This window comes from Otolemur garnettii, unplaced genomic scaffold (assembly GCF_000181295.1).
Source record: "Otolemur garnettii isolate 467f Iridium unplaced genomic scaffold, OtoGar3 scaffold00022, whole genome shotgun sequence".
In the NCBI taxonomy this organism is placed as follows: Eukaryota; Metazoa; Chordata; class Mammalia; order Primates; family Galagidae; genus Otolemur; species Otolemur garnettii.
The window spans coordinates 11,986,340-11,995,554 of NW_003852417.1; the positions used below are offsets into that span (position 1 = coordinate 11,986,340).

The window sequence follows — 9,215 nt, forward strand, 5'->3', positions numbered from 1 at the left end:
AACACGGATAAAGTGAAACTCATCAAAGGTAAAAACTTCTGCTCTGTGAAAGGCCCCGTTAAAGTGGTGAAAAGACAAACCACAGACTGGGGCACGTATCTGCAAACCACGTGTCCAACAAAGGACTACCATCTAGAATACATAAAGAGCTCTCAAAATTCAACAGGCAAAACCCCAAACAATCCAAACAGAAAATGGGTAAAAAACATTTCAGAGAAGAGGATCTAGAGATGGAAAATAAGTACATGAAAAGATGTGCACCATCACTGGCCACCCAGGAAATGCAAATTAAAACCACAGTGAGATAGCACTACCTGCCTATATACCAGAATGACTACAATGACAAATGGTGGCAACCCAGTCACATGGCTAGAAGGGGGTGTCCTGGTGCCCAGTTCTGAAGTCAGGACTGAAGGATTCAGTCCAGCATGTGGGCTTTCCTTGTCTGGAAAGATTGCCCTATGGCCTTGGCCACCTGGCGTGGCTTCCACCAACCCTACCACCCACAGTGTGAAGCTGGCTGGGCTTGGGCCTTCAGTTTAGGGAAGAATCCAGTCTCCCTGCTCTGTCTTCTCTGGACAACTCAGGACAAGCTGTTTCTAAAATCAATTTATTCTGAATGCCTTAAAACATAGGTTTTATGGGAGACAAATGACTGCTTTCTTTCTTTCATCCCAATCTCCATTCATGCCATTTATGAAACAAATCATACAATTTTCAACAGACTGATAAGTTTTAAAATGATTAATCTTTTAAACTATTTTTAATTCAATAAAATAATAGCAGTTACTATTTATATGCTTGTCTTGTGTGCCAACCCCCATGCTAAGCACTTTAAACATGTTACATAACTGAATTTTTATAATAACCCTGGGAGTTTTCAATTATTTTTTTTGGACAAATGGGAGAGCAGGTTCAGAGAGGTTAAGTAACTTGCCTGAGGTTACACAGCTAGGACGTGGCAGAATGAAGATATGAACCCAACTACACCTCACTTCAAAGTGTCTAACCCCCATCCACGGTGCCTCTCCACAGAGGGTGGAGTTGGTGAAATTGGGTGCTTTCCAGGTGGCACTCCCAAATGCCAGTGTCATGTTATTAACTCAGGATGGTCTTATTTCTAGAACAAGCAATCCTGTATCTCAATGGTTAACATATTATCTCATTGGTTAGAATTCAGTTGCAAGGACCCCACCTAAACTACAAGGGAGGGAGGGCAATGTCCCACTGTGTGCCCAGGAGCCAGGAATTGGTTAACACATAACAATGTCCCAGCCAAGTCCACTTCCAGTGATATTCTTCTCTTCACCTGGACTCATCTCCAAAGTCAATGTCAGAATGGTCTTATCGGGTTGCAACTTGGCCGATCTTTGCACAGTCCCATGAACAGAGAAGCCACTTCCTGTTCTTGGCATTGTCAGCCACCAAGTTACCTGCAGATTCAGTTCCCTTTGTCCTCTAAGTACTTTCTTGTCTTAATGCAGAGAAGCTTTGCTGGCCAGGCTGAGCTGGAAGCCAGACAGGGGTGTGAGAGAAGCCTCCGCAGCCCTCCCTACCTGCACTCAAGCTGGCCTCTTGGTAATGGAGCCTCAAGCAGAAGCCACTCCCCTCTCACCCAGCCCCATCTGCCTCTGAGCTCCTTGCTCAAGACTTTGCCAGATCAAGTAGACCCTGACCTAGCAGCCCCAAGAGGAGCATGTGGCGGTAGTCTGGGGCAGCGGGGCACTGGCCCAGGAGAGGTCTCACCAGTTGTTCTTTGCTGCTGCTTATCCTACCTTTGCCTTTCCAGCCTGCCAAGTCAGCCTGTTTCACAGACAGCAGGAATGTGCACTAATCCCATCAAGCATTTAGCCCATGAAGTGGCAAAAGATGCCTGGACTGACCTCTGTGGAACAAAGCAGGACAACTGCAGCTAGGAGCTCTCCTGCTCTCCTGCCTGCCTCCTGCCAGGCTGTAGACCAGAAATCAATGATCTATCTTGGAGGGTCATGCATTTTACTAGGCATGTTGTGGGCAGAGCTGGGAGACAGGAGACCTAATTGGAAGGCTGGCTCAGTTGTGGACCTTTTTGGACCATGGACGTGTCCTTTCTGTGTTTAGGGTCTCAGTTTCCTCATCTTTAAAACAGGAAAGAGTAATGTCTGGTCTTCTTGCCTTGTAAGGGTGTTGTAAGATAGTTTGGGGGAAGGGAATTGTGAAAAATAGCCCCTGTGTACAGAGAGAGGGCTCATGGCTGTGGTCGTCCTTGTGGTAGACTGTGGTCAGATGACCCCACGTTCATCTCCATTGGTCCCCGCACCATATTCTGCTGTCAAGGCCAGAGAGGTACCAGACTTGCTTTCTTAGCCTCCTGTGCATTGCAGGTGGGGTGGCCACATGGCTTGGTTCCAGCCAGTGAAACTCAAGGTGAAGTGACTGGGGCCTCCTGGAGGACTTCAGCTCTCCTTGTTTAAACAAAGTAAGAAAGAGGAAGGGGAGCTGACCTATGTCTTCTCCCTAAATGCTGCTTTTTTCTGCCTTGAATTCTGAAGACCTGCCAGGAGCTTCTGAAGACTCGCCAGGAGCTGAGGTGGCATCTTGGGATAACTTAACTCAGTTACATCTGCAAAGACCCTATTCCAAAGAAGGCTGCATTTAGTAGATGCAAATTTTGGAGGGATGCTGTTTAACTCGTTACATGCCTCATTCCCCAAATCTAATCCATCAGCAAGTTTTATTAACCTGACCTTGATGCATTCTGGACCTGGCTGTTTCTCACTGTATCATCCCACCCCAAAGCCTATGCCCACTCACCTGACCCTGGACCCACCTCCTGCTGGTTTTCCTGCTTTCAGTCGTGGCCTCTGGCCCATCTTTCATTCTCCCCCACTCACTCTGCCAGGCATCTTCCTGACATGGGTTATTTGCACCTGCTCTTCCTTCTGCCCTAGACCTGTGCATGGTGGGGGTCTAGGTTTCATGTAGCCCAACATCTCAAAGGTCATCACTTAAGAGAGGGCGGCTCCAATTACCCAAATCCAAAGCATTCCCAAACCTGCTTGTCACTCCCTATCATATCACCCTGGTTTATTTTCTTTCTTTCTTTTTTCTTTTTTTTTTTTTGAACAAAACCAGAGTTATTGCTTAGGGTTAACCAGTAAAGAGACAGAACTGGGGCAAGGGGACCCAGGAAGTTGATGACCCCATGTTTTTGATCATCACTGGGTTCTCAGAACCCTAGGATCTACTGATCATCTGCTCCTGGGCCAGGCCCCACCCAGGTTCTAGGGTCACTTGCAAGGTTTGAGCATGGAGGTGGGGGCTGCAGTGTTGACCTCTGTTAGACTGGTACCCTTAGGAAGGCATCTTAGTGGAGGAGGCAGCTGACCATTTCTTCTTGGCTGGGGCCTTCAACAAGGCCAGCTTCTTGGGCAGGCTGCCGCTGGCTTTCAATACCACATCACGTTCAATCTTCTTCCAGATCCCGACTCCCAGGCTTGCCTTTTCTTGGCCAGGGTTCTGGTCAGAGGCCACCACTACACTCTTACTCTTTGTGCGTTTATGAGCCTGGAACTTACACTGCCCCTGCGCCATGACTGGGCACACACCAGAAGCCCCCTCATTTATTTTCTTTTAAACTGCTCTTGTCTGAGCTGTCTCACAGTGTTCATTTATCCATTCGCTTGCCTTTGACAATTCCCACTGAAACGACAGCTCTGCGAGGGCCCCTGGCCTGTCTAGTTTGCTGCTGTGTCCCTGACACAGTGGCTGGTGTACAGCGGCTGCTGGTTGTGCAATGCAAGGAACGAGTGAGTGTGCAGAGTGACAGGGCACAGGGAGTCTGTGGGGTGGGGGCTCGCTCTAAATCAGGCGTGAGCCCCTTACCCAGCTGTGCCTGCAGACACGCAGGGGCGACCTGTGATCACTCTCTCTTGCTGTGTCTCCCAGGCCACGTAGCCACAGGCCATTTTTCCTTTTAGAGAATAAGAGTCAATCGGCCCAGCTTCCTGTGCAGGGAATTAAGTTCAGTCAGTGGCAGATTGTCTCATTACCTAGAGTGAAAGGCCAGCAGGTGGGCGTCACTGTCATGAGGTTGGGCAAGGGGCCGAGGGGACGGGAAGCCCCCAGCTTCCACCCCCCTTCTCTGAGACACGTGTGTGAGGACTCAGATGGTAGCCGTCACAGGCACGGTGGATGCACAGTCATGGCCTGTGGTACTCACTCAGCAGGGCAAACCACGTGGTCCCTCTTCAGGAATCTGTCCTGGCATGGCCTGCTCTCCCCTATCCAGAGAGCAGCCAAGGGCCAGCCTGTCACTGAGCCACCAAAGGACAGGGTCTCCTGGATCATCAGCTCTTGGCTGCTCAACTCAGAGGCTGTACCCCAAAGTGAGGTCCCTGAGCCCTGAAACCTGCAATCATATACACCCTGCCACCCTGCCATGATGGGGGCTGCAGCTGTCTGGAGCCAGAAGGCCAACAAAGATATTGACATTTGGAGTCACAAATGTCAATGTCTCAGGGCTGTCCTTCCACCATTGCAACCAGGGAACTGAGCTGGGATCCAGCAGGTCTCCGGGGTGACCGAGGCCATCCTGTCTACCTCAATGTTCTCAAAGGTATAAACTTCAAAGCCAAACAAACAAGAGTAGAGATACAGAAACGTAAACACCACCGTTCACTGTGTTTGAGCATCACCCAGTCTTAATGTGAGTCTTTTTTCCCCACACAATTTCCTTCTCCCTTCCCCAAACAAATTTATGTTTGTTTCAGTTTCTCCTGTCCTGGGCCCTCCGTCCCACACCCACAGCCCTGCCCCTGAAGGCCGTGCTGTCCCAGTAGCTTCCTGACTGACTGGTTTCCCAGCCTCATGCGTCCCCCTCCACTGTCTCAGAGTGATCTTCCTTCCGCACACATCTCAACACCTCTCACTCAGAAGCCTTTTGTGGCCCCCCATTACCTTCTGGAAACAGTTCAAAGTCTCTAGCTGAGAGTTCAAGGTTCTCTATGATTCACCCTCCCCCATCTATCCGTGTATCCTCACTGTCATCTCCCAGCACCCTATACCCTGCTATACTGGACGTCTCATGCTCTCCAAGGCTTCTGAAAATTTCCAGCCATGGGGCCTTTTCGCCATGCTGTCCCTTCTACCTGCTATGACTGTGTGTGGGTTGAATTCTGTCCTCTGAAAAGACATGTCAATGTCCTAAGCCCTGGTTGGTACCTGTGAATGTGACTTTATTTGAAAATAGGGATTTTGCAGATATAATCAAGTTAAAATGAGGTCATATCAGATTGGAGTTGGCCCTAAACCCAATGACTAATGTCCTATAAGAAGGCCATGTGAGGACAGAGGGACATGAAGACACACAGGGAGAATGCCCTGTGATGAGGGAGGCAGAGAATGGAGTGGAGCAGCTGCAAGCAAAGGGACGCCAAGGACTGCCATCTGACCCCAGAGGCCGGAGACAGGTCTGGGGCAGATCCCAGCTCAGAACCTCCAGAAGAGACGGACTTTGATGGCAACTTGACTTTGGACTTTTGGCCTCCAGAATGTGAGACAAGACCTTTCTATTGTTTTAAGCCACCAAGGTTGTGATAATTTATTGTGGCAGCCTGCCACTGCACTGTCACTTTGCCAGAACACAGCTGCCCCTTCCTCTGGGTCCTGTCCATTTTTGCCTCTGCCATGACTTCTGCCTCCAAGTTTCCCAAGAGCTGTGTGGTGCTATGGTGGTACTTCTCACTGACACCTGTTTTCCAGCTCTCCTGTGGCCTTCTGACCTCCCCCCCACACTCGAAACACCTTGAGGACTGAATTTGTTGGGTTGTTGGGTAGTTTTGGTCTTCTCTATAGTTAAGCTTGGAATGGGTGGCCAGGCCATCCCTCCACTGACCTAAGGATGGTGACTGTCTTATCAGGGAGCCCCATCCATTCATGCAGATCAAGCACCTGGCGTACACAAAGGACTCTTGTTGGTCCTTTGAATAGAGCCATGAACCCTCCAAAGACCTCACTGACACCCAGTCCAGTGAGAAAGATGGTCCAAAGCTGGTGCTTGTGAAACATGCTCAGGTAGAACAGTTCCAGGGTCCCGTTGGGGGTGTACTCCCCAATAAGAGGGAAAGGCCTGAATACACAGACCCTCCCCAAGATGGGCTAGTGGCCTCAAACTGGGGACAGAGGACAGGACCCATCCTGGAAACACAGAGACACTGAAACATGGAAATACTCGCTCAGGGTAGCCGGGTAGGGCAGGGGCTGGGAGTCTGGTTATTAATAGAAGCTCCTCCTACTGCTCTTTCCCCTCTCATCCCTCCTGTTTCCTGTCCCCAGCATGTATGTTTCCCTGCAGTGACTCTCAGGTGGGGAAGGCAGGTGCAGGGGCCCTGTCCTGACTCAGCGTGGAGAGAGGCCTCCTTTACACGTTCTCTGTACCTCTCCCCAGTCATGTGACTCACATGGCCCTGCTGTGAGTCCCAGCAGCAGCATGTGAGTGCTAAAGTCAGAACCCTACTGCTGATACCCTGGACTGGCAAGGTCAAGGGGTGAAGGGCTGAGCCCCTCCCCTAGGTCTGACAGTCGGAGAGGACAAGAATGGGCAGATATCTTGGGTGTGTGCACATCTGGCCACATCTTGGGAGTGGATGTGGATTGGAGTGGGCAGAAGAGGTAGTGTAGAAGGTGACCCTGGGTCCCTGCCCGGAGCCAGACAAGAGAGGTGAGAAGCCACACATCTTCCGTGAAGGGCACCGAATGGCGACCTCCTCTTGTATTTTTAGATAGAGTTTCACTCCTTTGTCCTGGGGAGAGTGCCGTGGTGTTGGCCTAGCTCACAGCAACCTCAAACTCCTAGTTCAAGTGATCCTCCTGCCTCAGCCTCCACAGCAGCTGGGACTACAGGTGCTTGCCACAGGTCCATCTAATTTTCCTATTTTTAGTAGAGACAGGGTCTTGGTCTTGCTTAGACTAGTCTGGAACTGCTGAGTTCAAGCAATCCTCCCTCCTTGGCCTCCCAGAGTGCTCGGATGGTATGTGTGAGCCACTGTTCCTAGCCGAGGACTCCCCTTCTTGAAATTGAATAGGTTTTAGGTGCCCTTGGAGTTTATTCTGTGTTCTGCTGGTGGCAAAGGTCCTGGAAGCTTGATGATGTTGCAAGGCTTTAAAGCAGCAAAAAGTGTTCACACAGGCCCAGGGAATTCAGAGGAGGCGGCACTCTGGGAAGTACCAGGGAGAAGCTTTGCAGCTGGGCAGGCTGGTCAGAGCAGGGGCTGATTCAGCCCAGCAAGGATTGATTAAGCACCTGCTCTGCCATCTGCCTGACACTGTGAGTTGGAGGCTGGTGAGGACAGGGCAGGAGGAAGTGCTCGTGTGTCCTTGCAGAAGAATGAGGAGGAGGCTGTGGGGGAGGTGGGAGGACATGAACCCTAGGCAGGCAAACATGGAGAGTGGAGAGTCTGTCCTCAACCCCCGGCAGCTGGAGAGTCCTGCTGGGTTTTGTGTGCTAAGAGGCCAATGCAGCCCCAGTGGGGCTCACAGGAGCCCCACTCTGAACTTACTTGGGAGGGGACAGGCCCTTCCCCTGCTCAGTTGTTCATGAAGTTCCTACCTGGAGGCAGTGGATAGTCAGAAATGTGTGTGAGGGTCCTTCCAACCTGGGGAGTCTGTGATTCTAAAAACAGGCAAATAACCTCAGTGTCTTTGGGCCTTGCCTCCCTCCCATCCATCTTTCATGGACAAAGGGCTCTTGGAGGGATCTGGGGCTCATTTCATAGAAAGCTGAAAATAATATGAAGCAGAGTTTCTATTTTAGAGGGTAACACTTACATAAGGTGGGATCTTTCAAAATGTTCAATCTGATACTTATTTAAGGAAACATCAAACAGCCTCACAAACACAGCCTGGAGGAGGAGGCCACTCTGCTCTCCCCCGCACCCCCAGCTGCTTGGAATGGTCTGCGTAGCTGCACCAACTGCTGAGATGTACAGGCTGGCATGAGCAAAAGCTATGGGCCATTCTCCTTGGCAGGACAAGCCTGCCCCGTGGCCAGATCTGAATCAGGATGCTAGTTGAAGACCCCAAGAAGGGCTGGATATCCCCAGAAATACTGCAGGTGTCCCAGGAGGACTAAAGCCTCCAGGTCACATTCACCTGGGACCCTGGTCCAAGTTCTTCCAGCGCTCAGATCCTATGCACCTGTGTTTGCACCACTTGCCTTTGGGGAATAAAGAAATGAAGGGGGACAACGGGAAGGAATGCTCTCTAGGCTAACTTTGTTAACACTTCACCTGCTCCCATTGCCAGACTCAATTGTAAAATTCCAAGAGGAAAAGCTGAAAAGAAAAATGTCATATTTCAAATCCTTCCCACAGTGACTCATTCCAGAAGTGGAGCAATTAACTCAAGCCTGCTCGGGGACAGGGAGTGTGTGGGTGGCAGGGGCTAGCTGGAGTGGTAAAGGATAGATGGTTCTGCGATTTGTAAGCTGCACAGAGAAGACCGGGCTTCATCCTGGTGTGAGTGGGAGCTTTTCAAATGATTTAAGGGGGCAGTGAGCTTCTGAGATGGACATTTTACAGGGGACCTTAAGTCTTCTACCTTGGAGCACATCTACAATGGTCCCCTTCCTCCAAGGACTTAATATCTCAGATAATAAGCTAGTCTGTGACTGTGCAGTGGCAAAGGACACTGCTGAGGTCTGAAGGATGGTGTGCTCTCCAAAATCGAGCAGGTTGAAACTTCATCCCCAATGCAGCAGGATGAAGGGTGCGGTCTTTGGGGAGTGATTAAGTCACTAGGGCTCTGCCTTCACGAATGGAGTTAGGACCTTATAAAAGGGCCTGAGGTTCAAGGGTACTCCCTCCTGCCCTTCTGCTGTCCACCATGTGAGGACATAGCAATCAGGGATGTCTTGGAAGTGGAAAGCAGACTTCACCAGATGCCAATGCTGCTGCCTTGATCTTGGACTTTTAAGCCTCCAGAATGGAAAGAAATAGATTTCTGTTATTATAAATTACCTGGCTGGGGTATTTTGTTATAGCAGCACGAACAGACTAAGACAGATACCTTACCAATCCCTCGTGTGGGGAGAACCCTTGCTCTGGCCTGTGCCACTGGCAGAGCCTGTGTGATGGGCATCTTAGCAGATGGCACAGAGGGGTTGCCCCCGCCCAGAAGAAAGCTTTCCATTTACAGAGCTGTTCACTCACATTTGCCCTTACTCCTATGACTGCCAC

General features: G+C 50.4%; 1 pseudogene; it reads right to left on the reverse strand.

Moving 5' to 3' along the window:
- Window positions 1–3,333: 3,333 nt before the first annotated feature.
- On the reverse strand, window positions 3,334–3,573 carry LOC111724359 (annotated as a pseudogene).
- Window positions 3,574–9,215: the final 5,642 nt, after the last annotated feature.